General features: G+C 41.6%; 1 pseudogene; it reads left to right on the top strand.

Moving 5' to 3' along the window:
• Window positions 1-8,748: 8,748 nt before the first annotated feature.
• LOC146881623 (uncharacterized) lies at window positions 8,749-26,181 on the top strand (annotated as a pseudogene).
• Window positions 26,182-27,436: the final 1,255 nt, after the last annotated feature.

A 27,436-nucleotide genomic window follows, 5' to 3' on the forward strand; every position in this document is an offset into this window, starting at 1 on the left:
GGTGGCAAGTCACACCTCCCACATGCTCCTTTTTGGTTCCAAAATTCAACTTTCTAGACTCCTTTTTCCCTCCACTTTTTGGAGACTCCTTGGTCTCATGTTAGCCTATAAATAGAAGGCTTAGGAGATGTATTTTTCAGCTTGAAATTGAGTAATGAATTGCTGCCCAAATTTGTGCACAAATCTCTTTTGAGCTCACCTTAGAGTAAACTCTTCTCTAGTTTACTCTAGTCTTCTTCCTTAGGAGTTGGCCTCACCTCTCTTAAGAATCCTTTCACCTACACCAAACTAAACACCTTAAGCTTTTTTCCTTCATGCTTCTGCATCCAACACCATCCATGGAGCCTTCATTCTTCATGCAAGCTTCAATGGAGGCAAGAAGAAGCCATCATGTGGTATCATGAGCCTTGGTTTTAGTGAGTTAAGTGCTTCTTCTCCATTTTTCTTTCAATTCCCTGTTGTTCATCACTTCTCCTACTTGTCTTGCTATTTTTGTTCATTTTATTTTGAGTATTAATGTCTTTTTACTTTGGTTCATCTTCATTTGCTTCATCTTGAACCATCCTTGTGTGCTTTAGGTGTTCTATTTGGTTTCTACCATTTACTTTTCATTTTAATTGAGTATTTGTTGTTTTTTGTTTAGTTCATTCTCTTGTTCTTGAGTTTATTTTGATTTTAAGATCCATATGTTTTGTCTAGAGTCATGTTTAGTCCATATATGTCATTAATTCCTTGTTTAGCTTTTAATTTTCTTTGAATTTGTTGGTGATGTGTTGCTGAATTCTGTTTCAGATTTGAGTGCAGTTTTTAATCATTAAAAATTAACATTCTCTTCTCTCTTTGAGCCTTAGAAATGAACCTTCACATCTAGATAACCTTAGTTATCTTAATGTCCAGTGGGAATTTTCCTTGTGCTTGCTTAACATCACCATAAACCACACTAAATTTCCTTTCAATTAATTGTGCTTTGGTGCTTTTTCATTTCTGTTTTTGAGTTCAGATTGCTATTTAGATCTTAGCAATGTCTTAGAGTCAATTTCCATTGTGTTTCATGATCTTCTTTTGATTCCTTTAAGTTTCCTTCTCCTTTGTGCTTTTTGTTTCCATTAAAATGCAAATGATCAAGCATAGTGTGGTGGTGATTCTGTTTTGTGGTGGAAACTAACTGCTGTTAGAGCTATAAAAAGAAAGAAAAAGAGCACAAAAAGAATACAAGCAAGTGCCAAAAAGAATCAAAAGAAAAGATCAAAAGAAAGTGGCAAAAGAAGTACACTAGAATCACTACCATCACTTGAGTTTGAGAGCATTATTTTGTTGCATTTTACTGCTGTTCCAGTTTCTGTCTGACTGCACAATGTTTGTATTTGATTTATCATAAAAAATTGACTGGTGCAAATCCATATCTAATTTTTGCCTCTTTTAGCTAAGACATAGACGAAAAAGTGAAAAAAAGAATCATTGAAAAATGTTGAGAAATGAAAAAATGAAAAATAGCTGAAGAAGAGGCTTGAATTCACGTTTTTGGACTAGCAGTGTGTGAAAAATCAAATTTCAGTGCTGTTTTCTAGCTTATTTTGGTTGTTTTTCATCAATTCTAGTGCCATTCATTAGGTAATTCATTTGAGTGCTTATCTTGTTTCTATAAGGCCCATCAAAGTTGGCTGGCCATTTCTGCCCTAAAGTTAAGGGCTGCCCTCTTGCGTTTGGGCCTAGGGTTGGCCCAATTGATAAAACCCTTTCAGGATGCCCTAACCCTCACTTTGCACTCTTGCAGAAAATCCAGTAGCCGTCACTCTCCTTACCCCTCACAGAACGCTCTGCTAGGGTTCGCCTAAGGTCCCTTTCGAGCTAGCTCAGACCAGTTCCTACTCCGCGTAAGTGCCCTTCTAGCTTGTATGTATTTTCCTTGGCATTATGTCCAGTCAGGTCTTCGTAACAAATTCCCCTTGGTTCTGTTCCTCCACTGTTTTCCAGCTCTTTAGTCGTTCTCGGGATAGCAGTGCTAGCTACCGTACTGCCAGGACTTCCGTTAACCCTCCCTCCAGGTAAGGGAAGCTAGACCCTCTTTGTGTGGTGTACCTTGTCTTGTATCGTGTGGTTTGTGGTTTGCTTGAGTTTGTGTACTGCTATGAGGCGTTTGAACTGCTTGGAAATCTCTGTTGGCGGACACTGATAGACTAGCCCAGGCGAGATGTGTAGAGGCTCGCCCAGAGCTTTATGCGCGACTGGTCGCCTAGGCAACCAGAGTGTGTTTTGAGCGAGCACACAACTCGCCCAGGCGAGAGGGGTCTCGCCTGAGCGAGATCTCGCGATGCTTTCTTGTTCCTGTTTGGGCCCTCGCCTAGGCGGAGGGGGATTCGCCTGAGCGAGACCATCTCGCCTGAGCGAGACCCCTCAGCCTGAGCGAGGTGCAAGGCGTGACAACGTGTGGTTTAGTTGCTTTGTGACCTTCGGATGAGTGGTACTCTCTTGGGTATGCTTGTATGTTGAGACGTATGTATATATATATGTATGATGGATGGCCATGTGTGTGTGACATGATTCTTGAGTGGAATGATGGTTATTGTGGAAGTTCGACATGTGAGACTTATGAATGAGTTGGAACTTAAGAGACATGTTATCGTTATGAGGTGAGGCCCTATACTCATGAAGGGGTGGTGATCAATGGTAAGTATTGAACATGCGATACGAATGAGGTGTTATTGTGTTGAGACAGACGTGGGAATGTGAGTATGATTAATATTCTCCTATTGTGGATTTATGCTTGTTGGGTTTGTGTCAGTGCGTAAGTCCTTGAGGATCTCTAGGTGAGATCCCTAAGGCTGCGCTTCAGTGGTCGGGACGTAATTCCATGACCCCTGTTAGTGGGTGTCCATGGTGGTGCCCCATCTGTATAACTAGGTAAGGAATCAAGGTAAGGTTGCATCCTGACACTCTGAGGAGCCAGTTAGTCTCACCTAGAGCGGACTGACTCCTGTGGTGAGAGTAGCAGGAGGCCTGAAATCCAGTAAGGTCTAACCTTGTGGTGAGGGAAATTTGATTCATCATAACACTTGTATTACATAGCTCAGGATCGAGCAGCTCAGGGTCGAGCAGAGGTATCCACCACAAGTGCAAGCATCCGCTGAATCCGACCAAGTTATACGTATCCGAATGAGTCGAGTCGAGTCGTAGTGTATTGAATGGAGAGTCATAACATGTTTGGTTGTTATATGGATATGAGATGATGAAAATATATTTGACTGTATGATGAATATATGTTGGCTCTAGCTTACCCGTTTTGTTGCATGGTTGTGTTGTTTGTGGATGTTCTTCCTTGCGATGATCATCAACTTGGTTGATGGGAGCAGATGGGCGAGGTTCTCGTGGTCAACAAGGGAATGGCGATTCCGCTACCTAGCCATCCAGGCTGTATCTTGTACTTCTTTCCATCATGCTTCTTTAGGGCTATGGCCCCTGTATTCGTGGTTATTAGATTGTAAACTTTTAGTTAAACAGTTATTCTGCTTTGTTGGCATCGTGGTGTGCCTAGTTTTGTAGGGGTGATGTTGGGAACCCTAAGACTGCATTGTTATACTATCTTATGTGTGGCGTTTCCTTTAATTGCGTTTATGAATTAAATGGGATGTTACATTTATGGTATCAGAGCGGTCATTCCTTAGGTCTGTGGACTTGGGTTGTCCGCTTAGCTTTCTCTGTCTGTCTCTGAGTGTTCAGTTAAAATTCTTGCCTTTATCAAGTCTAACCAAGTGATTTTCTGTGTGCCAGTGGACTATGGCACCTCCTCGTCGAGCTTCTCAATCATCCCAGGGGGACGCACCTGATATCGCCAGAGCCATAGAGGCGATGGTAGCAGCTATGGCACAGCAGAGTGCTGCGATGATGCAGCAGCATGAGGCATCCATGCAGCGGCAAGCGGCGTCGCTTGAGCAGCAGCAAGCAGTGATGCAGCAGATGGAGGCTACGAGGATAGCTGCTGAGGATGCTCATCGGCAGCATATGGAGGCCCTCCGCCAGCTGGAGGAGAACAGGGTGGCTGCCCCTGTGTTTGGTCCTGAGCCACGACCTGTAGTCAGGGAGTGGAGCTTAGAGGATTTCCTGAAACACCACCAGGCAAAGTTTGATGGGAAGACCAGTCCTGACGCCGCAGATTAATGGCTGAAGGACCTAGAGCGCATCTATGACGCCAAGGTGTGCCCTGCGGAGAACAGGTTGGCGTTCTTGGTTTATATGCTCACGGGGGAGGCGGAGCATTGGTGGAGCAGCACCAGATCCATCCTGGAGGAGAGGGATGAGTTAGTGACGTGGGAGACTTTCAGGGAGAGATTCCTCTCCGAGTACTTTCCCGACAGCATTCGGTACGCCAAGGAGGTGGAGTTCCTCTAGTTGACCAAGGGAGGGAAGACTATCACAGAGTATGTGTAACATCCCGTCAGGATATTACTAATTTATAAATAAATAATTGGAATAATTAAGACAACATGTTTAATAATACCTCATTTTCCCAAAACGCGGGAAAATTTAAAACTTTATTAATTGCTGATAAAAACTTAGAACGTCCATCACATAATTAAAATCCAATGTTATTAAGTCACCCATCCGGGTTTACAAATATTTCCAAAACAAGTAATACAAGTAAAAAGTCTCCCCAACTCAATCCCCTCTCCGCGCCTAAGCTGCACCTGAGCCACCTGCATCACCAGCATCTGCTCCCGTGTACCGCGTACACGATCATCGCCACACACACGCAGATAGGGTGAGCTTAGCAGATAAAACACATATATATTCAAAGCTATAAACATATATATATAAATCAGTATACATACACATAACATCACTTAAATTTAACTTTCCACATTGCCCTATATTTTTATTCCCTCGATTCAATCTCCAATACGTTTATTCGTGTTCTACTTCGTCTGCTAATTACTTCAAGGTGACTTGCTGCCATACCTATCGGCCACAACCGATAGAGCACGTGCGGGAATACATGCTACGGATCATACACCGCAACGCCAGGTAGAGTTCCCACATACGAACAAAGTCCGTATCGTCCCAAGACTACCAAACTCGTCAGCCAACAACTGAGGAGGGCAATCTATTTGGACCCATCCGTACTGGCCACAACCAGCACACTCATACCGGCCACACTCGCCAACCCGAGCCACAACTCAAGGGTTCCTCGTGTTCGTCCGCCATCCCGAGCCACAACTCAAGAGATGCTATTCCGAGCCACAACTCAAGGAATACCACGTGCTTAACCCCTATCCCGAGCCACAACTCAAGGGATACGTTCCGAGCCACAACTCAAGGAACTCCAGCAACCTTACCTCTAAAGCACTACCAGAAGCCTTGTAGAACACCCTATGAAGTCCAACAACTGGGACTTACAGCAGCTAAACCGCCTGGCGGGGCACACGTACCGCTAGGCGCCACAGCTTCCAGACCGCTTGGAAGCTATGATGAGTCGAACCTTGGCTCACATTCAATAATTAACTTTTGGGGAATTTAATATTATTTTTGCGCTTACAAATTTGATATTAGTTGCATCAAATTTATTATTAGATATTCTTGAGTTTAATAATGCAAGTGTAATTTAATTTAGGTCCTTAAGGGTGTAAATAATGAATCTTTTAATTCATAAATTAAGTCCCAAAATAGGAATTTTGGAGAGAAATAGTTCAGGTACTAAATGCACCCCCAATTCTCATGTTTACACCCCTTTTTCGAAATGGAATATCTATTATTAAAATAAAATATTTCTAGAGCTAGCTGCACCCCGTGTTTTCAGGTTTACACCCCCTTCTGTAATTTAACTTTAAATTTCTGCTTTGCACCCCTCCTTTTTACTAAGCTGCACCCCTAATGTCACTTAAGATCTAATCCATCAGATTTCGCCACGTGGCAATCCTCCACTTACTAAATTAACCATTCACAGTTTGCCACATCATCAATCTTCCATTAACTCAAATCACCAATCGAAACATGCCACATCATCACTCTCTCTCTCTCTCCTTCAAACAACCAAAACCCTAACCCTAACTCTTTCTCTCCTTCCATCTCCATTCCATTAAGCAGCCGCCACCTCCATTGCCGCCATGACCTCGTCCGACCACCGCAGCTCACGCCGGAATGCAGCCAACCGCTGCACTCCCGCCGGACTGCTGCCCCCACCGTCGCGCTCCAACATCTCGAACCTGCCACTCCCGCGCCGCCATGACTCCAGCCGCAGCGTCGTCTTCCTCGTGTCTCCATCGCACCTCCATCTTCTGCAACTCTCGGCCACCATCACGACACCATCGCGCCACCATCGCGCCTTCATTGCTGCACCATACTCGAGGTCCTCCATGCTTCCTCGCGTCAGAACAACGTGCTCCTTCATTCACGTCGTCGGCAACCACCATTGTTGCAGCACTAGCGAGTCCTGCAGCAGCAAACGTGAGCTCCGCTGCATCGTTCTCGCGCCACCATCAAAGCTATGGAAACCACCACGAGTTCGCCATGGAAGCCACCGCGAGTTTGCGCCTGCACCTGCGCCCTCGTCGCGCTCACGTAAGAACTGTGTCGACCCCGTTCACTCCCGCGCCGTTGTCGACAACATCGCTTCCATGACAGCCACCACATCGCACTCGAGCCTCCTGCTTCCTCCACCATCCAGCCCCATCGTGACGCCACTTTCCCCCCCCCCCCCTTGACAGCCGCAGACCCAACAATACCTTCGCGACAATTTCGCAGCCAACGCGACAACCACCATAATCTCGCCTGAACCACTCATGGCAGCCAAACCCTAATAGGGAGAGAGACTTCCCTGACACGTGGCAGTCTCTCAATGGGCTGTCAAAAAGTCAAGACTGGTCAACCAGTCAACTCTGGGGAAGGATTTGGTCAACAGTGGTCAAATTATCTATTTTATGCTATATCTGGCAGGTGGTTCCTCTATAGGAACCCTAAATTGGCCTAGGAAGGAAAAGATAGTCTGGCAGCAGTTCACCACCAACCAGACTAATTCTGGAAATTTCCCAGAATCACAATCTTTAAAAATGGAATATACAAATCCTACATAATCATACCAAATTCAGCATACCAATCAGAATCAAATTAATCAACGCATGAATTACCCTATTTAGCATGCCATTCAAATTAAAAATAAAGTTAACGCGTAAAAGCTCCCCTAACCTGGTTCCTTAGCTTAAATTAGAACAATTGATGAAGCTCTCCCTTGATCACCAATGGCCACCCTTGGTTTCCCTCAATTCTGCCTTCAACTCCCTCACGTCAGCCCCTCTCACTCACCCTTGCCTCTGTTTTTCTAAGTCTAGGTTCAGCCTTGCCAAAACCTTGCCTAAACTCCAACTTTTTCCTTTTAAACTAGTACTTTAGGTTACTTAAAAATATTAAAACGAATTTAATTTCATTTACCTTTTAATAACCCTCCATCTCTCATCATGAATGGGAATGCAGCCCCCCCTTGGCCGTACTGCTTCCCATTGCCTCTGTTAACCTTTCCCATTTCCCTCTAAAGTCACCATTAGCAAAATAAAAACAAGCATAATTTCCATTTAGCCTTTCCAAGGTTTGAACCCATGACCCCTTTGTTACCACTCAAGTGCATAACCATTTCAACCAATCACGTTTCATGCTAACCTTCACAATTCAAGTATCATAACATACAAGAACATGTTTTCATAAATTTAAATAACAAAACCATAACATCAAAAGTTAGCATACATAGGACTCGAACCCAGGTCCTCTCGCACAATCAAAGTGCTCTCAACCATATGAGCTAGCACTTTTCCACGTCATACCAACCATAATTTAATGTCATAATTATTACCCCTCCCGTATTTATTAATTAATTATTTATTTAATTAATTAAATTCTATGGGTCTTACAGTATGCTGAGAGGTTCAAACACCTCAGCCGTTTCTACACCCTGCCACTTGACGAGGAGTGGAGATGCCGTAAGTTTGAGAATGGCCTCAGGGGAGATATTCGCTTGATGGTGGCACCCTTGTCCATCAAGGATTTTGCTGCTCTGGTAGAGAAGGCCAGGGTGATGGAGAAGATGAAGCGCGAGGTGGAAGGCCAGCGCCCACAGCAGCCATAACCGCCTTAGAAGATCGGTGGACCATTTGGGTCCAGGCCCAGACATGAGGAGCGGAGGAGACCGTTTGATAGACCACACAATCAGTCTCAGGAGTCTCGGAGCTTTTCTCCTCAGTAGGGCCGAGTTCGGTGTTACTCATGTGGAGGACCACACCCGAGGTACGCTTGTCCACGGAGGGAGGGCTACCGTAGGTGCAACAACTGTGGCATGGAAGGCCACTTTGGGAGGGATTGCCCCAACCTTGCTAGGGCAGCGACATGCCCTCCAGTTCAGACACCCCATCAGCATCAGGGAGAGACAGAGGCAACAAGCCGCAGGCGACGGGCAGAGTCTATGCCATGACTGGAGCTGAGGCTGCAGGTTTAGGTAACCTTGTTATGGGTTATTGTGTGATTTCTGGGATGAGATGTTGTGTGCTATATGATTATGGAGCGACACACTCTTTTGTGTCAAATGCGTGTGTGGAACGTATGGGTCTGCCAGTGCGTGAGCTTTAGTGTGAGCTTGCGGTGTCTACTCCGACGTCGGGTTTGGTCAGGACGTCGTCCTTGTGTGCTAGGCTTCCAGTGGAGGTAGAGGGGCGCAGGTACAGGGTGAACTTAATCTGCCTACCTCTACAGGAGTTGGAGGTGATCTTAGGAATGGATTGGCTCTCTGCCAATCACATTCTGATAGACTGTCGGGAGAAGAAGTTGTTGTTTCTCGACTTAGAGGAGCCTGAGTTGGTGTCTTCCCAGGGTGTTATGAGGGAACTACAGGACGGTGCGCAGTGCTACATGATCTTCACACATATGGAGGTGGAGAGAGGAGAAACAACGTCTATGATACCAGTCGTCCAGGATTTTATGGATGTGTTTCCGGAGGAGGTACCAGGGTTGCCTCCCAGTAGAGAGGTGGAGTTCTCTATCGATCTAGTCCCGGGAACAGGCTCGGTCTTGATGGCCCCATATCGCATGGCTCCAGCAGAATTGGTAGAGCTCAAGAAACAGATAGCGGATCTAATGGAGAAACACTTCACCTTGGGGAGCACCAGTGTTGTTGGTAAAGAAGAAGGACGGGAGTTCACGTTTGTGTGTGGACTACAGGCAGTTGAACAAGATGACGATCAAGAATAAGTATCCACTTTCGAGAATTGATGACTTGATGGATCAGTTGCATGGGTCATCAGTGTTCTCGAAGATAGATCTGCGATCGGGTTATCATCAGATTTTGGTAAAGGCTGAGGATGTACAGAAGATAGCTTTCAGGTCGAGGTATGACCACTATGAGTACGTGGTTATGCCGTTTGGTGTGACCAACGCTCCAGCAGTGTTCATGGACTACATGAACAGGATCTTCCGACCTTTCCTAGATAAGTTTGTCGTGGTCTTCATAGACGACATCCTTATCTACTCCAGGACGCAGGAGGAACATGCAGAACACCTAAGGTTGGTGCTTGGTGTTTTGAGAGAGAAGCAGTTGTATGCCAAGTTGTCCAAGTGTGAGTTCTGGATGGACGAAGTTCAGTTTTTGGGGCATGTGATATCCGCCCAGGGGATTGCAGTGGACCCGACAAAGGTCGAGGCAGTGGTTAAGTGGGAAAGTCCTAAGTCGGCCACCGAGATCAGGAGCTTTGTGGGGTTAGCGGGCTACTATAGGAGATTCATAGAGGGATTCTCCAGGATAGTGGCGCCTCTGACTTTGCTTACCCGAAAGGACCAACCCTTCACTTGGACGGACAAGTGTGAGGAGAGCTTTCAAGAGCTAAAGAGGAGATTGACGAGTGCTCCTATATTGGTAATACCGAATGTGGGGAAACCGTTTGAAGTCTACTGGGACGCGTCTCATCTCGGACTTGGCTGTGCCTTGATGCAAGAAAAGAAGACAGTGGCGTATGCTTCACGACAGCTTAAGGTACATGAACGTAATTATCCCACTCATGACCTAGAGTTGGCGGCTATTGTTTTTGCCTTGAAGATCTGGAGGCACTATCTGTATGGTGCTCAGTTTCGGGTGTTCAGCGACCACAAGAGTTTAATGTACTTGTTTGATCAGAAGGAGCTGAACATGAGGCAGAGGAGGTGGATGGAGTTCTTAAAGGACTATAACTTCGAGCTCCTATATCACCCGGGGAAGGCAAATGTGGTGGCAGATGCCTTGAGTAGGAAGACGGTACATACAGCGCATCTCATGATAAAAGAGATAGAACTACTAGAGAAGTTCCGAGACGTGAGGATACAGGTGGAGTTGGGGTCCGAGTCCATTAGGTGTAGTACCCTTACTATATCTAGTGACTTCTTGGGCTCGATCAGAGAGAGGCAGTTGTTGGATGTTGGTCTGAACAGAGTTAGGGAACAGCTTGGATCAGAGGAAGCCAGAGACTTTGCCGTGAATGATGATGGCATACTGAGGTTTCGAGGCAGAGTATGTATACCTGAGGATGCTGAGGTGAGAAGGTTGATCCTTGAGGAAGGACACAAGAGTCGTCTTAGCTTGCATCCTGGCATGACTAAGATGTACCAGGACCTTAAGGAAACTTTCTGGTGGCAGGGGATGAAGAAGGATGTGGCTCAGTTTGTATCCGCCTGTCTGACTTGTCAGAAGGCGAAGGTGGAGCATCAGAGACCCGGGGATGTTCTACAGTCGTTGGAGGTACCAGTGTGGAAATGGGACAGCATCTCCATGGACTTCGTGACTCATCTTCCACGGACTTTCAGAGGACATGACACCATCTGGGTGATAGTGGATCGGTTGACCAAGAGTGCACACTTCTTGGCAATGAACTTGAGAATGTCAATGGCCAAGTTGGCCCAGCTGTACATTAGAGAGATAGTGAGGCTCCATGGGGTGCCTTCGAGCATAGTTTCCGACAGAGACCTACGATTCACGTCTCGGTTTTGGCAGACACTATAGGGAGCGATGGGTAGCACGCTCACCATGAGTTCAACTTATCACCCTCAAACCGATGGCCAGTCTGAGAGGACGATCCAGTCATTAGAGGATTTGTTGAGGACATGCATATTGGACCACCTGGGAGCTTGGGACGAGGTATTGCCTTTGATAGAGTTCACCTACAACAACAGCTTTCATGCGAGCATTGGCATGGCGCCATATGAGGATCTTTACGGTAGGAGGTGTAGGACTCCTCATTGCTGGTATCAGGACGGAGAAGCAGTGTTGGTTGGACCAGAGTTGTTAGAGCAGACCACCGAGAAGGTGAGGATGGTGAGAGATAGGATGTTTGCAGCGGGAGATCATGTGTTCTTGAGGGTGACCCGAACCACTGGTGTGGGGAGGGCTCTCCGCTCAAGGAAACTCTCTCCTAAATTCCTTGGCCCGTATCAGATCACGAGGAGGATTGGGCCAGTGGCTTATGAGATAGCTTTACCTCTGCAGTTGGCAAACCTTCATCCAGTGTTTCATGTCTCGCAGCTGAGGAAGTATGTGTTCGACCCGGCCCACGTGTTGGAAGCTGAGGATATACAGATAAAGGAAGATCTCACCGTAGAAGTACCACCCATAGCTCTTGAGGATAGCGAGGTCGAAGAACGTCGTGGAAGGACCATCAGTCTTGTTAAAGTCATCTGGTATCGGAGGACGGGTGACTCGACTTGGGAGTTAGAGGAGGACATGAGAAAATCACATCCACATCTCTTTACCTGGTGAGTCTTTATTTTCGAGGTCGAAAATTTTCTTGTTGGGGAGAATGTAAGGCCCATCAAAGTTGGCTGGCCATTTCTACCCTAAAGTTAAGGGCTGCCCTCTTGCGTTTGGGCCTAGGGTTGGCCCAATTGATAAAACCCTTTCAGGATGCCCTAACCCTCACTTTGCACTCTTGCAGAAAATCCAGTAGCCGTCACTCTCCTTACCCCTCACAGAACGCTCTGCTAGGGTTCGCCTAAGGTCCCTTTCGAGCTAGCTCAGACCAGTTCCTACTCCGCATAAGTGCCCTTCTAGCTTGTATGTATTTTCCTTGGCATTATGTCCAGTCAGGTCTTCGTAACAAATTCCCCTTGGTTCTATTCCTCCACTGTTTTCCAGCTCTTTATTCGCTCTCGGGATAGCAGTGCTAGCTACCGCACTGCCAGGTCTTCCGTTAACCCTTCCTCCAGGTAAGAGAAGCTAGACCGTCTTCGTGTGGTGTACCTTGTCTTGTATCGTGTGGTTTGTGGTTTGCTTGAGTTTGTGTATTGCTCTGAGGCATTTGAACTGCTTGGAAATCTCTGTTGGGTGTGGGTATGCGTTGTGCAGGTGCGAACAGTGGCGGACACTGATAGACTCGCCCAGGCGAGATGTGCAGAGGCTCGCCTAGAGCTTTATGCGCGAGTGGTCGCCCAGGCGACCAGAGTGTGTTTTGAGCGAGCACACAACTCGCCTAGGCGAGAGGGGTCTCGCCTGAGCATGATCCCGCAATGCTTTCTTGTTCCTGTTTGGGCCCTCGCCTAGGCGGAGGGGGATTCGCCTGAGCGAGACCCCTCAGCCTGAGCGAGGTGCTGGGCGAGACAACGTCTGGTTTAGTTGCTTTGTGACCTTCGGATGAGTGGTACTCTCTTAGGTATGCTTGTATGTTGAGACGTATGTATATATATATGTATGATGGATGGCCATGTGTGTGTGACATGATTCTCGAGTGGAATGATGGTTATTGTGGAAGTTCGACATGTGAGACTTATGAATGAGTTGGAACTTAAGAGACATGTTATCGTTATGAGGTGAGGCCCTATACTCATGAAGGGGTGGCGATCAATGGTAAGTATTGAACATGCGATACGAATGAGGTGTTATTGTGTTGAGACAGACGTGGGAATGTGAGTATGATTAATATTCTCCTATTGTGGATTTATGCTTGTTGGGTCTGTGTCAGTGCGTAAGTCCTTGAGGATCTCTAGGTGAGATCCCCAGGGTTGCGCTTCAGTGGTCGGGACGTAATTCCATGATCCCAGCTAGTGGGTGTCCATGGTGGTGCCCCATCTGTATAACTAGGTAAGGAATCAAGGTAAGTGATGAAGGATTATCTTGTTCCTTTTTAAGAATATTGAATATGGTGTGAGTTGATTAAGAAAGCGAAGTGAAATCCCCACTGGACATTAAGATAGCAACCTATCTAGATGTGAAGGTTCCTTTCACAAAGCTCAAGAGAAGAAGACGATGGATTGATTCAAAACAAAAAGGAAATGGAAAGCACATAAACCATAGAAAACCAAGAACAATTAAAGGAAGAAGAAAACATAAAATGGAGAGGAAAAGAAATGGTAAAAATGTGAGAAGCACGCCACTACAAGGCTAGGCTAGAAGCCATGGCAACCTTGAACTTCTTGCCTTGGAAGGAGAAAGCATAGGTGTTAGCATGGCCATCATAAAAGACTTTTCTATCAAATTGCCATGGCCTACCTAACAAAATATGAGTTTCTTCCATAGGCACAACATCACATAACACCTCATCTTAAAAATTTTGCAATTGAAAAGTTAATGAGGACTTGTTGAGTTACTTTAATGTCTTCTTTCTTAAGCCATGATATCTTGTAGGGCTTGGCATGAGGGATAGTTTTCAAGCCAAGCTTGTCCACAACCCTTGTGCTAGCCACATTTACACAACTTCCATTATCTATGAGGAGGGGACATAATTTGTCATTGATATGGCACCTTGAATGAAAAATGTTTTGTCTTTGAGAAGGGTCAAGTTCCTTGGAAACTTGTCTTAGTTGGTGCCTTATCATTAACAATCCACCTTCAAGGGGTTTAATCCTTTCACTTGAAGAAGAAGTGTGGGAAGAAGTACTTTTGGGGGAAGGGGGAGAAGAATGTTCACTCTTTACTTCTCTTTTAAGGTTTAAGGCCATGGTTCTTTTGGTATGACAATTTGAAGCTATGTGCCCATATCCCAAACACTTAAAACATTTTATAGAACTTATCCTTATACCTTGAGAAGAATTAGGAGTTTCATTAGAATGCCTAGATGAATTAGTCCTAGGAGGTGGGTCTTGGGAACTCTTGAGTGGTAATTTATCAAGTTTTCTTTCTTTATCTTTCCAAGTACTAGAATAGTAGTCATTGTATGAACCACTCCTCTTGGCCTTTTTTTTCTTTTGCAATTGAGTTTCAACTTTAATGGCCAAATGTAAAACTTTGTCAAGAGAGGAGTACTCATATAACTCTACCAAATCTTGTATGTCCCTCCTTAACCCACTCACAAATCTAGTTACCTTTTCCTATTCACTTTCAAATTGGAGTCCTACTTTTCGAAGCATGGACTCCATTAACTTGTAATATTCATCTACACACATGGACCCTTGTTGAAGCCTTTGGAGCTTCAAAAGACTCTCCCTCCTATAATGGGAAGGAACAAATCTAGCGCGCATAAGAGTTTTAATGTCCATCCAAGAAGCCGCGGGTTGCCCTTGGTCATAATTCTTACAAACTTTATGCCACCAAGTATTGGCATACTCCAAAAATCCTAAAACAACTAGATCAACTTGTGCTTGATCATTTACATAATTTTCATTGAAAATTTGATCAACTTTAGCTTCCCAATCAAGGAATATTTTGGGATCACTTCCACCATAGAACTTAGGAATCTTTGGAGTTTGCTTCTCTTGTGTTGGGTTACGCCTAGAATGCCCTCTTTTCCTAGCCTCTCTTTCTTGCTCTTTAGCTTCAAGCCTTTGAATGTGCTCTTGGATTCTTAGGTCACTTTGCTCCTTTTCTTTTCTCAATTGTTCAAAGGACTCCTTCCTAGACAACTCCAAATCCTGGAGCACTCTCATCAATGTATTGTTTTTGTTTGGAGTAGGTGCATTTGATGAACTTGCCATGATTCCTACAACAAAACACTCAAAGCCAAGACAAAATAAATGAATTAGGGGTTAGACAACATGAAAACCGAGACCAAATCCAACCCACAATGTAACCCAAGTGTTTAGATCACTCTCCCAAAGTAACAAGGCAAGGCTAGCACTCAAAATCCACCAAAGGAGTGAAGCAAACACTTTTAAAAACTTGTTCAAAACCTTTCAAATGCAAGACAAGTGATTCGGCCACAACATCCCAAGAGTTTCAACAAAAGAAAACTACTAAGACAAAACAAAGAACACCTAGTGACAAGCAAGAAAAGCACAAAAACAAGGAAAGCTAAACTCTAAAGAAGAAAATTTTGAGACAAAACTTTTAACAAGACTAAAACAAGAAAAACACATTTTAAAGACTCTACGGAAAGTACTTGACAAGCATCTTCAAGTCTTAAATCATGCATACACCAAGAAAGATCATAACCAAGTTAAAGCATGGAACTAATTAGCCAATATCACCCAATTCTCAAGTATGAAAACTAGTAGCATAACACCTAGTGAAAAACACACTTTTAGTTCACTAAGGAGCAAGGTTGCTCTCGGTTTTTAGGCAAAAATTGGTGCAATTTTTTTTTCTTTCACAACTAGTTTCATAAAATGGTGAGAAAGAGTTTTAGGTGGCTTGGACACTTAGTTCCTCAAGTTTTAGGCCAAAATCAATTTCATGGAGCAAACATAAAGCAAGACATAAAGTGAAAGCAAGATTCAAATACTTGGAAAAACAAGAATAAGAAAACTTCAAGATAACATATGACATATGACTCAAGCAAAAGTTAGGCACATTTAAAGACTCAAACATGTCATACACAAAGACACAAACATGTAGCTATCATGCATTTAAACTTATGGATTTGAGGCTCAAAGACTAAGCATCCAAAGATATGTTATCCAACCACATTTAGGAGAAAGAAGAGTAACAAAAACAGTAGCTAAAACTGCCCAACATAACCTGAAAAACGTTGATTCGCGGTGATCTCGGCAGCTCTGACCTTTGCTCACTATTTCAATCATAACTCTCTCCATAGAACTCCAAATGCATTGGTTCTTTTTTTGTTAAAAACTAGACTAATAGAGCTTTCTTTTGACATCAAGAACGTAATTTTTGGATCACTGAGCAAGTGCAGTTTAATCTTTTAAAATCGTGAACAGTTTCTGCCAGCATTGTTTTTGTGTACAATGGAAGTAGATTTGAACCATACAAAGATAGCTACAACATGAAAAACACTATATTCAAGATAACCTGGCTCTGATACCAAATGATGAATGATTATCTTGTTCCTTTTTAAGAATATTGAATATGGTGTGAGTTGATTAAGAAAGCGAAGTGAAATCCCCACTGGACATTAAGATAGCAAGCTATCTAGATGTGAAGGTTCATTTCATAAAGCTCAAGAGAAGAAGATGATGGATTGATTCAAAACAAAAAGGAAATGGAAAGCACATAAACCATAGAAAACCAAGAACAATTAAAGGAAGAAGAAAACATAAAATGGAAAGGAAAGAAATGGTAAAAATGTGAGAAGCACGCCACTACAAGGCTAGGCTAGAAGCCATGGCAACCTTGAAGATGAGTGCATGTGTGCCGCCACTTGCTATGCAAGATAAGGCTTAAAAGTATTCACTCCCAAGGGAGGAAACTCTCACAAATGGTTGAGACACAAGAATGTTTTAACTTCAAAATGTTCAACCCTTTTACATGTCTAGGAGCACCCCTTATATAGAAGAGTTTAGGGGCCTCTAAGCAAATAAAAGATACCTAAGGATGTCTCTACAAAAACCTAACCCTAGCTTCTAGAAACTAGGTCAAATAAGGTCACAAGAAATGAGAGACAAAAGAGCTAACTATGGTGTGTGCAAGGCTAATTTCGTTCTAGCACAAAAGGAGACAAAGAATGTGTCTCATATGTCTCCAAAAAGTGGCCAAAGTGTGCTAAAAACAAAGGAGACCAAAGGTACATAGGTACACTTGTTTTATGCCTTTTACTTTATGCTTTATGCCTTTGTTTTACTCTCTCCTCCACATCATTTATGCTCCCCAATCACCATGCGCCACCTAGCATTGCTTTCTTACTCCTAATTAACCTACAAAGCAAATAAACATAGATTAGCATGTTGGCTTAAGTCAAGTCAACTATAGTCAACAAGTCAAACCTGGTCAAAGGTCAACAAGTCAACTAAAGTTGATTCAACTAAGTCAACTTAGGGAATAAAAAATAACAAACACAAATGAAAGGGATGAAAGATTAGTGAACTTCCTTTCTAAACATGCTTAGTCTTCTTAAGCATGTGCCTCCATCCTTGGTTGGGGTCAATCCTTCATCAGTAAGGTTGCATCTTGACACTCTGAGGAGCCAGTTAGTCTCACCTAGAGCGGACTCACTCCTGTGGTGAGAGTAGCAGGAGGCCTGAAATCCAGTAAGGGCTAACCTTGTGGTGAGGGAAATTTGATTCATCATATCCACCACAAGTGCAAGCATCCGCTGAATCCGACCAAGTTATACGTATCCGAATGAGTCGAATCGAGTCGTAGTGTATTGAATGGAGAGTCATAACATGTTTGGTTGTTATATGGATATGAGATGATGAAAATATATTTGACTGTATGATGAATATGTGTTGGCTCTAGCTTACCCGTTTTGTTGCATGGTTGTGTTGTATGTGGTTGTTCTTCCTTGCGATGATCATCAACTTGGTTGATGGGAGCAGATGGGCGAGGTTCTCGTGGTCAACAAGGGAATTGCGATTCCGCTACCTAGCCATCCGGGCTGTATCTTGTACTTCTTTCCGTCATGCTTCTTTAGGGCTATGGCCCCTGTATTCGTGGTTATTAGATTGTAAACTTTTAGTTAAACAGTTATTCTGCTTTGTTGGCATCGTGGTGTGCCTAGTTTTGTAGGGGTGATGTTGGGAACCCCAAGACTGCGTTGTTATACTATCTTATGTGTGGCGTTTCCTTTAATTGCGTTTATGAATTAAATGGGACGTTACAGTTTCTTTACCTTATTTCTAGTTTGTCATTTCTTTGGTAATCCTTTGAGTTTGTCATGGCATTATTCACTTTTGGTTTAGCAATTATAATTTTGTGCTTTTCTTGCTTTATTTCTTGACCTCTTTTGGTTTGGTTTCTATATTTGGTGCATACTTCTTTTTGGAGGTGATCTAATTTTCCTAAGGTAGCATCCTAGGAGGTGGAGTACCTAGTCCTGAAAGAGAATCCTCTTTGGTGAGATCAAGAGGAAGTGCAAGAGTGAAACACTTGTGAGGACCAAGCCAAGAAGACAAAACCAAGAAGACCTTTTACATTTTATGCACTTTGTATTAAAATTGAGTTGTAAAATTGTAATGCTTTCTTTCTTGTGTTCATGGCCTAGTTAGGTGTCTTGGGGGAGTCTTAGGTACTCAATCCCATCTCCTAATTAGAACTTCTTCTATACATTAGTGAAGCGCTTTTAGTGGTGAAGTGATGAGTGCATATTTTTACCCTCATTTAATGTTTAATTATGGGTATTTAATTGAATTTGTGTGCTTAAAGATTAATTTAATTGGGATTTCCTATAATTGGGTTTATTGAGCATGAGATTCAAAAACATGTTAAAAATAGCTTTTTAGTTGCATAAATGTTCTTTGGATATTTTGAGGTGTGTTAGTGCAGCTGCAGCTAAGTTGAGCTCATGAAGGTGTGGAAATAAATTGATTAAAACTTCATGACACCTTAATCCAAGAATAAGAAATTATCAAAAGCACAAAACTTCAAGCCAAACATTGCATGAAGACGGCAAGAAAAACTTGAAAAAGTGAAGTTTGGCTAAACCGAGAAGAAAGGAACAAAAAAATTGGACCCTGCGATTTTCTTTATCTTTATGATAGAAGATAATTTGGGAAAAATATATCTTTAGATATTTTATTTGATATTTTTAAATAATTATCTTATTTAATTATATCATAAAATATTAAAAGATATTAACTACCAATCTTTTTAAATATGACAAGATCTTCTAGAATATTTTTAGATCCACAACAAACAAATATATCTTGAAGATATTGGATTATTTAGAAGATAATTTGAGGAGATTGCAAAGGGTTGATTTGGAAAATTAATACAAATATTAATTGGTGATAATTTATCATATATCTTTAAGTAATTAATTAATTTAATTATATTAGATATTGATATTATCAACCAATTATATTTGTCAAATAGTCTATATCTCTCCAAGTATTTTTAAATATTTATATTTATCTTTATTTCAAAAGATATTTGAGAGATTTTAGCAACAGAAAAGCCCAGTCCAATTTCTATATAAAGAGACCAAGGGAGAAGTAAAAAACAAGCTCGGCACGTCGGAATTTAGGTACCCTTAGGGGGACCTAATTTCTTTCTCTCTTTTCTTCTCTCTATTCTTCTCTCTTTATTTTGCATTCATGGAGTTCTAAACTTCTTGGGTTGATTCCATTGTAATTTCATTATGGATTTTGAGGTTAGAATGAGTTAATTTCTTTGTTCTTTTTATTATTGTTGAGGTTTTAATTCATCTATGTCTTTTATCTTTGAATCACGTAAAAAGTAATGATTTAAAATCTATATGCATGTTGATCATATGAGTTCAAGGGTTTTTAAATTGAATTGAGACTTTACTTTGATTTTATTTAGAAACTTTCATGTGATTAAATGAGTTTTTACCAATAATTGAGACTTTACTTTGATTAAAGGTATTTACTCTAACGAAAATTAATTGAGACTTTACTTTGATTAATTAAGCTTTTTATTTGGTGAGGAGATAAAAGAATAGACATGATTAGGCACAGTAAAATTTGATTGAGACTGTACTTTGGTTGAATTTACTGTGGATAATCTAAAAGTTCTCACTTTTAATTGAGACTGTACTTTGGTTAAAAGTGAGAACGCCAACAAATTCATTGAGACTTTACATTGATTAATTTGTAAATCTACAACAATAATTAATTGAGCAATAATCTTTAGATAACCGATGATGAATCTATTTTGAAAAAGCAATGGAATCAATCTATTTTCTTTACTATTGTTTTTATTTCTTTTTATCTTTTAAATTTTATTTCTATCTTTGTTTATCTTAATCCCCTATATTTTTTATTTTATTTGACTAACCGCTTTGTATAGTTTTATAAGAACTAATTTGTTAAAAATCAATTCCGTGTTCGTTGGGAGACGACTTTGGGTTACTTTACCCTTTCTATTTTGTTGACTACTTTCTTAACAATACTGAAGTTGTTATAGATAAGTAGTATTAATTTGAACGCGTCAACGACAGCGTTATCATGAAGTTTGAAGGTTCCAAGTGCCTTCTACTTCTACCAAAACTTAGGCCGCATATAGCTTATAATCTTTCTTGTTTTTAATTTTCTTGTTTGATAGTTTAGTGTGTGTCAACTTAGTCTTTGAATTAATTTCATTTAAGAAGTTTTGTACAAAAGTTTCAAGTTCCCTTGGCTAGGAAAGACTTGGTATGTAAGCAATCCAAGTGATTCACCTCTCTTTCCTGGAGGAGAACTAAAACCTTTTGCTATCTACTTCTTCTTTGAAATTTTCTTTTAAAGACCAAAGTCTTCTAAAAAAAATAATGTCTCAACCTCCTTCTCAATGTATGAGTGCTTCAAATGAAGGAGAAATAAGTTTGAAACAAATTGCCTTTGATTTGAGAGCACTACTACGTTGGAAGGAAGATGAAATAATTGCAAAGGTAAGGGAAAAACAAGAAAGAGATAGGTTTCATCAACTTTTAGATGAAGAGAGGAGGGGAACAAGAAATATGGAAAGGTTGCATGAGAGGATGAGTAATAGGAGTCAACATTTGTACTCCCATACTCCAACACTAGTCACACACTATGAAGAAGATAGTAGACTAGTTGACAACTTCTCGCAACCTCCTCCTCCTCTAAGAAGAGAAAGAAGAGAGCCTAGGGAACCAAGAGCTAATAGAATAGACCTCCCTCACTTTTATGGGAAAGATGATGTTAAAGCTTATCTTGATTGGGAAATGAAGGTTGAGCAACTCTTTGCTTGCCATCAAATAAGTGAGGAGAGGAAAGTACCTTTAGCTACCCTTAGCTTTCAGGGCAATGCTATGTATTGGTGGACTGCCCTCGAAAGAGTGATGAAGGATTATCTTGTTCCTTTTTAAGATTATTGAATATGGTGTGAGTTGATTAAGAAAGCTAAGCGAAATCCCCACTGGACATTAAGATAGCAAGCTATCTAGATGTGAAGGTTCCTTTCACAAAGCTCAAGAGAAGAAGATGATGAATGGATTCAAAACAAAAAGGAAATGGAAAGCACATAAACCATAGAAAACCAAGAACAATTAAAGGAAGAAGAAAACATAAAATGGAAAGGAAAGAAATGGTAAAAATGTGAGAAGCATGCCACTACAAGGCTAGGCTAGAAGCCATGACAACCTTGAAGATGAGTGGATGTGTGCCGCCACTTGCTATGCAAGATAAGGCTTAAAAGTATTCACTCCCAAGGGAGGAAACTCTCACAAATGGTTGAGACACAAGAGTGTTTTTACTTCAAAATGTTCAACCCTTTTACATGTCTAGGAGCACCCCTTATATAGAAGATTTTAGGGGCCTCTAAGCAAATAAAAGATACATAGGATGTCTCTACAAAAACCTAACCCTAGCTTCTAGAAACTAGGTCAAATAAGGTTACAAAAATGAGAGACAAAAGAGCCAACTATGGTGTGTGCAAGGCTAATTTCGTTCTAGCACAAAAGGAGACAAAGAATGTGTCTCATATGTCTCCAAAAAGTGGCCAAAGTGTGCTAAAAACAAAGGAGACGAAAGGTACATAGGTACACTTGTTTTATGCCTTTTACTTTATGCTTTATGCATTTGCTTTACTCTCTCATCCACATCATTTATGCTCCCCAATCACCATGCGCCACCTAGCATTGCTTTCTTACTCCTAATTAACCTACAAAGCAAATAAACATAGATTAGCATGTTGGCTTAAGTCAAGTCAACTATAGTCAACAAGTCAAACCTAGTGAAAGGTCAACAAGTCAACTAAAGTTGATTCAACTAAGTCAACTTAGGGAATCAAAAATAACAAACACAAATGAAAGGGATGAAGGATTAGTGAACTTCCTTTCTAAACATGCTTAGTCTTCTTAAGCGTGTGCCTCCATCCTTAGTTGGGGTCAATCCTTCATCAAAGAGATAGGAGAATCAATCAAATTCCCCAGGTCAAATATTGGAATGACCTCAAAGGAGCCCTTAGGAGAAGACATATTCCCTCCTACTATCATAGAGAGCTAATGGATAAGCTCCAAAGACTCCATCAAAATAAAATGAAAGTGGAAGAATATAGACAAAAGATGGAGTTATATATGATGAGGGCTGGGATTAGGGAGTCCGAGGATACCACCATTGCAAGGTTTCTTAGTGGCTTAAGTCTTGAGATAAGAGATAGAGTAGAATTGTTGCCCTACGAAGACTTAAATGACTTGGTTCAACTTTGCATAAAGGTAGAGCAACAAATTCTAAGGAAAAATTTTCGAAATGACTACTCTAACTCTTATACCAAGAAAGAATTCAAGAGGGAGGGTAAGCAAGTCAAAGAGGAACCCTCCAAAAGTTTCAAGGAAAAGGAGAAACCAAGGGAAGGCACATCTTCACACACTCGCACTAGTGAAATCAAATGTTTCAAGTGTCTTGGTAGAGGTCATGTTGCATCTCAATGCCCCACCAAAAAGACCATGATCTTAAGGGGTGTTGACCACTATAGTAGCCAAGATGAGCAAGAAAGTGAGAGTGAGACTTCTAGTGAGGAGTCTAATGACGAGTCTAAGGAAATTGCCTGTCCTTGTGAAGGAGACCTTCTAATGATTAGAAGACTTCTTAGCAACCAACCCATTCTAAAAGAGCCAACACAAAGAGAGAACATCTTTCATACAAGATGTAAAATTTTAGAAAACACTTGTTCTCTCATTGTTGATAGTGGTTCATGTTGCAACTGTTGTAGTACAAGGTTGGTTGATAAGTTGGCTTTGACTATCATTCCCCATCCAAAACCTTACAAACTGCATTGGCTTAATGAAAGTGGGGATTTGACAGTCCAACATCAAGTGAAGGTCAAGTTATCCATAGGGAAATATGAAGATAGTGTGCTATGTCATGTAGTACCTATGGAAGCTTGCCATGTTTTATTGGGAAGACCTTGGCAATTTGACAAGAAAACCATGCATAATGGTCTTACCAATGAAATCACCTTCACTCACAAGGATAGAAAATTTGTCTTGCCTCCTTTATCACCATCCCAAGTGGTAGAGGATCAAATCCAAATGAGAAAGAAGTTGGAAAAGGAGAGAAAAGAGGATAAAAAAGAAGAAGTCCTTCCTCTCTCCCAAAAAAAGTAAGTAAAGATGAATCTGAGGTGGGAGAGATTGGTGTCCCTTCTCCCAAGGTCATTCAACATGAGAACATTTTGACTATAAAATCTTTGAACCAAGTTCTCAACGATGAACAACCTTCATGCCTCTTGTTGTGTAAAGGAACACTCACATGCATTGCCACATTTCTTGAACTTAAGAGTCTACCTCCTAAAATTGAAAATCTTTTGAAAGAGTTTGAGGATATATTCCCTAAGGAAGGGCCAATTTGGCTTCCTCCTTTTAGAGGAATTGAGCATCAAATAGATTTAGTGCCTGGGGCAAGTCTTCCAAATAGACCACGTTATAGGACAAATCCTCAAGAAACAAAGGAGATAGAGTCTCAAGTGCAAGAATTGTTGGAGAAGGGTTGGGTTCAAAAGAGCCTTAGTCCTTGTGCTGTGCCTGTTTTGTTAGTGCCTAAAAAGGATGGAAAGTGGAGAATGTGTTGTGATTGTAGGGCTATAAATAACATCACCATCAAATATAGGCATCCAATCCCTAGGCTTGATGACATGCTTGATGAGTTGCATGGGTCCCTCATGTTTTCTAAAATTGATCTAAAGAGTGGTTATCACCAAATAAGAATCAAAGAAGGTGATGAGTGGAAAACCGCTTTTAAGACCAAATTTGGACTATATGAGTGGTTGGTGATGCCCTTTGGGCTTACTAATGCACCTAGCACATTCATGAGGCTAATGAATCACGTTCTTAGAGAGTGCATAGGAAAGTTTGTGGTTGTCCACTTTGATGACATTTTGATCTATAGCAAGAGCTTACATGAGCACATAGATCATCTGAGGTCTGTCCTTACCATCCTTAGGGTAAATAGTTTGTTTGCAAATAAAGAGAAATGCACTTTTTGTGTAGATAGTGTTATTTTCTTAGGTTTTGTAGTAAATAAAAATGGGGTCCATGTTGACCCTACAAAAATAAAGGCCATCCAAGAATGGCCTACTCCTAAAAATGTTGGAGAGGTTAGGAGCTTCCATGGTTTGGCAAGCTTTTATAGGAGGTCTGTTCCTAACTTCTCTACTTTGGCTTCACCCCTCAATGAACTTGTCAAGAAAGATATATCTTTTAATTGGGGTGAAAAATAAGAGTCTGCTTTTCAGCAACTCAAGGAAAAGCCCACCAATGCACCTATTCTAGCTTTACCAAACTTTTCAAAAACCTTTGAGCTAGAGTGTGATGCATCCGGTGTAGGAATAGGTGTTGTGTTGTTGCAAGGAAGGCACCCAATTGCTTATTTCAGTGAAAAACTTCATGGTGCCTTCTCAACTATCCCACCTATAATAAGGAATTGTATGCCTTAGTTAGGGCCCTTCAAACTTGGGAACACTACCTTGTGTCCAAAGAGTTTGTCATACATAGTGACCATGAGTCGCTAAAATATTTGAAGGGCCAACATAAGTTGAATAAAAGACATACTAAGTGGATGGAATTCTTGGAACAATTTCCTTATGTGATAAAGTACAAGAAGGGCAAAAGTAATGTGGTGGCAGATGCCTTGTCTAAAAGGCACACCTTGTTTTTAAAATTGGGAGCCCAAATTCTTGGATTTGATCACATTCCAGAAATGTATAATCAAGATTCTGAGTTTTCCTCTACTTATGCTGAATGTATGGAAAGACCTCAAGGAGGTTTCTATGTGAATGAGGGGTATTTGTTTAAAGAAGGAAAAATTTGTATTCCGCAAGGGTCACAAAGAAAACTCCTTGTTCAAGAAACACATGAAGGGGGATTAATGGGTCATTTTAGGGTAGAAAAAACCCTAGGTCTTTTAAAAGAGAAATTCTTTTGGCCCCATATGAGGAAGGATGTCCAAAGGCATTATAATAGATGTATTTCATGCTTACAATCTAAGTCTAAAACAATGCATCATGGATTATACACCCCCTTGCCTATTGCTTCAGCCCCTTGGGAAGATATAAGTATGGATTTTGTCTTAGGACTCCCAAGAACACAAAGGGGTTTTGATTCCATTTTTGTGGTGGTAGATCGTTTTAGCAAAATGACACACTTTATACCCTGCCACAAAGTGGATGATGCTAGCAACATTGCTAGGCTTTTCTTTAGAGATGTGGTCAAGCTTCATGGTATACCCCGCACCATAGTTTCTGATAGAGACACCAAGTTCCTTAACCACTTTTGGAAACCACTTTGGTCAAGGTTAGGAACTAAGCTTAATTTCTCTACTTCATGTCACCCACAAACTGATGGGCAAACTGAAGTTGTTAATAGGTCTCTGTCTACTATGTTAAGGGCAATTTTGAAAAGGAACCACAAATCTTGGGATGAATGCCTTCCCCATATTGAGTTTGCCTACAATAGAGTAGTTCATAGGACTACTAAAATCTCTCCATTTGAAGTTGTTTATGGCTTTAATCCTCTCACTCCCATGGACTTGCTACCACTTCCTACATCTTTTGATTTTATTCATAAAGAAGGGGTGGCAAAATCTGATTTTGTTAAAAAAATGCATGAAAAGATTAAAAGCCAAATCCAGCAACAAACAGAGAGGTATGCTAAGTACAATAATAAGGGGAAGAGGGAAATGATTTTTGAAGAAGGGGATTGGGTATGGCTACACCTTAGAAAAGATAGATTTCCTAAGCAAAGGAAGTCTAAACTTAGTCCTCGAGGTGATGGTCCCTTTAAAGTGATGAAAAGAGTAAATGATAATGCGTATAGGCTAGAGTTGCCTGAAGGCTATGATGTGCATGCCACCTTTAATGTTGCTGACTTAATACCTTTTGCAGGTCGTACAGATGATGAGGTAGAGACTACAGATTTGAGGACAAATCCTTCTCAAGAGGGAGAGGATGATGAGATGCCTTGAGTTAAGGGATCTACAACAAGAGCCATGGCTTAGAGAATACAAGAGGAATGGGCCTTAAATGCGCATGCAAGGCCCAAGATGAACTTCACATGGGCCAAGAAAGATGTGAAGACCTAGCCTAGGACATTTTGCTTGTAAATACTAGATTAGGATTTTATTTTGGGCTTTGTATTTTGGGCCCAGTAGAATAGGGTTTTCTTTAGGCCATGTATTGGGCCTTAGAGGAAATTGGGCTTTAGAAGTAATTTTGGACCAAAAAGGGGAATTGGGCCAAATGACCAAGAGTAGTGTGTCTACTCTAGAAAAGCCTAGAAGCTTCTCAAACTTGCTCTCCAAGGATGAGAGTTAGCTTCCCATGGCAAGACAAGTATGACTTGCTTAGGTGGCAAGTCACACCTCCCACATGCTCCTTTTTGGCTCCAAAATTCAACTTTCTAAACTCCTTTTTTCCTCCACTTTTTGGAGACTCCTTGGTCTCATTTTAGCCTATAAATAGAAGGCTTAGGAGATGTATTTTTTAGCTTGAAATTGAGTAATGAATTGCTGCCCAAGTTTGTGCACAAATCTCTTTTGAGCTCACCTTAGAGTAAACTCTTCTCTAGTTTACTCTAGTCTTATTCCTTAGGAGTTGGCCTCACCTCTCTTAAGAATCCTTTCACCTACACCAAACCAAACACCTTAAGCTTCTTTCGTTCATGCTTCTGCATCCAACACCATCCATGGAGCCTCCATTCTTCATGCAAGCTTCAATGGAGACAAGAAGAAGCCATCAATAAAGATAGTGTCTCCAGATCTTCAGTGCAAACACCACTGCTGCTAACTCTAAGTCATGCGTGAGGTAGTTTTTCTCATGATTCTTCAATTGTCATGAGGCGTATGCTACTACTCTCGGTTCTTGCATCAACACACATCCCAACCCCTGATGAGAAGCATCACAGTAAACCTCAAAGGGTTTACCGGTATCAGGAATCACCAACACTAGGGCGCTAGTCATCTTTTGCTTTAGCTCTCGGAAGCTCTCTTCACATCGGTCAGTCCAAGCAAAAGGTTGGTCCTTACGGGTTAACTAGGTCAAGGGTGCTGCTATCTTGGAGAATCCCTCAATGAATCTCCTATAGTAACCCGCCAGCCCCACAAAGCTCCTTATTTCAGTCACTGACTTAGGGCGTTCCCACTTTAACACAGCTTCCACCTTAGATGGATCCACTCATATGCCTTGAGCCGAGATCATGTGCCCCAAGAACTGAATCGAAGT

The sequence above is a fragment of the Vigna unguiculata genome, chromosome 11 (genome assembly GCF_037176805.1).
Source record: "Vigna unguiculata cultivar grain cowpea cultivar isolate G323 ecotype 2 chromosome 11, ASM3717680v1, whole genome shotgun sequence".
NCBI lineage: Eukaryota > Viridiplantae > Streptophyta > Magnoliopsida > Fabales > Fabaceae > Vigna > Vigna unguiculata.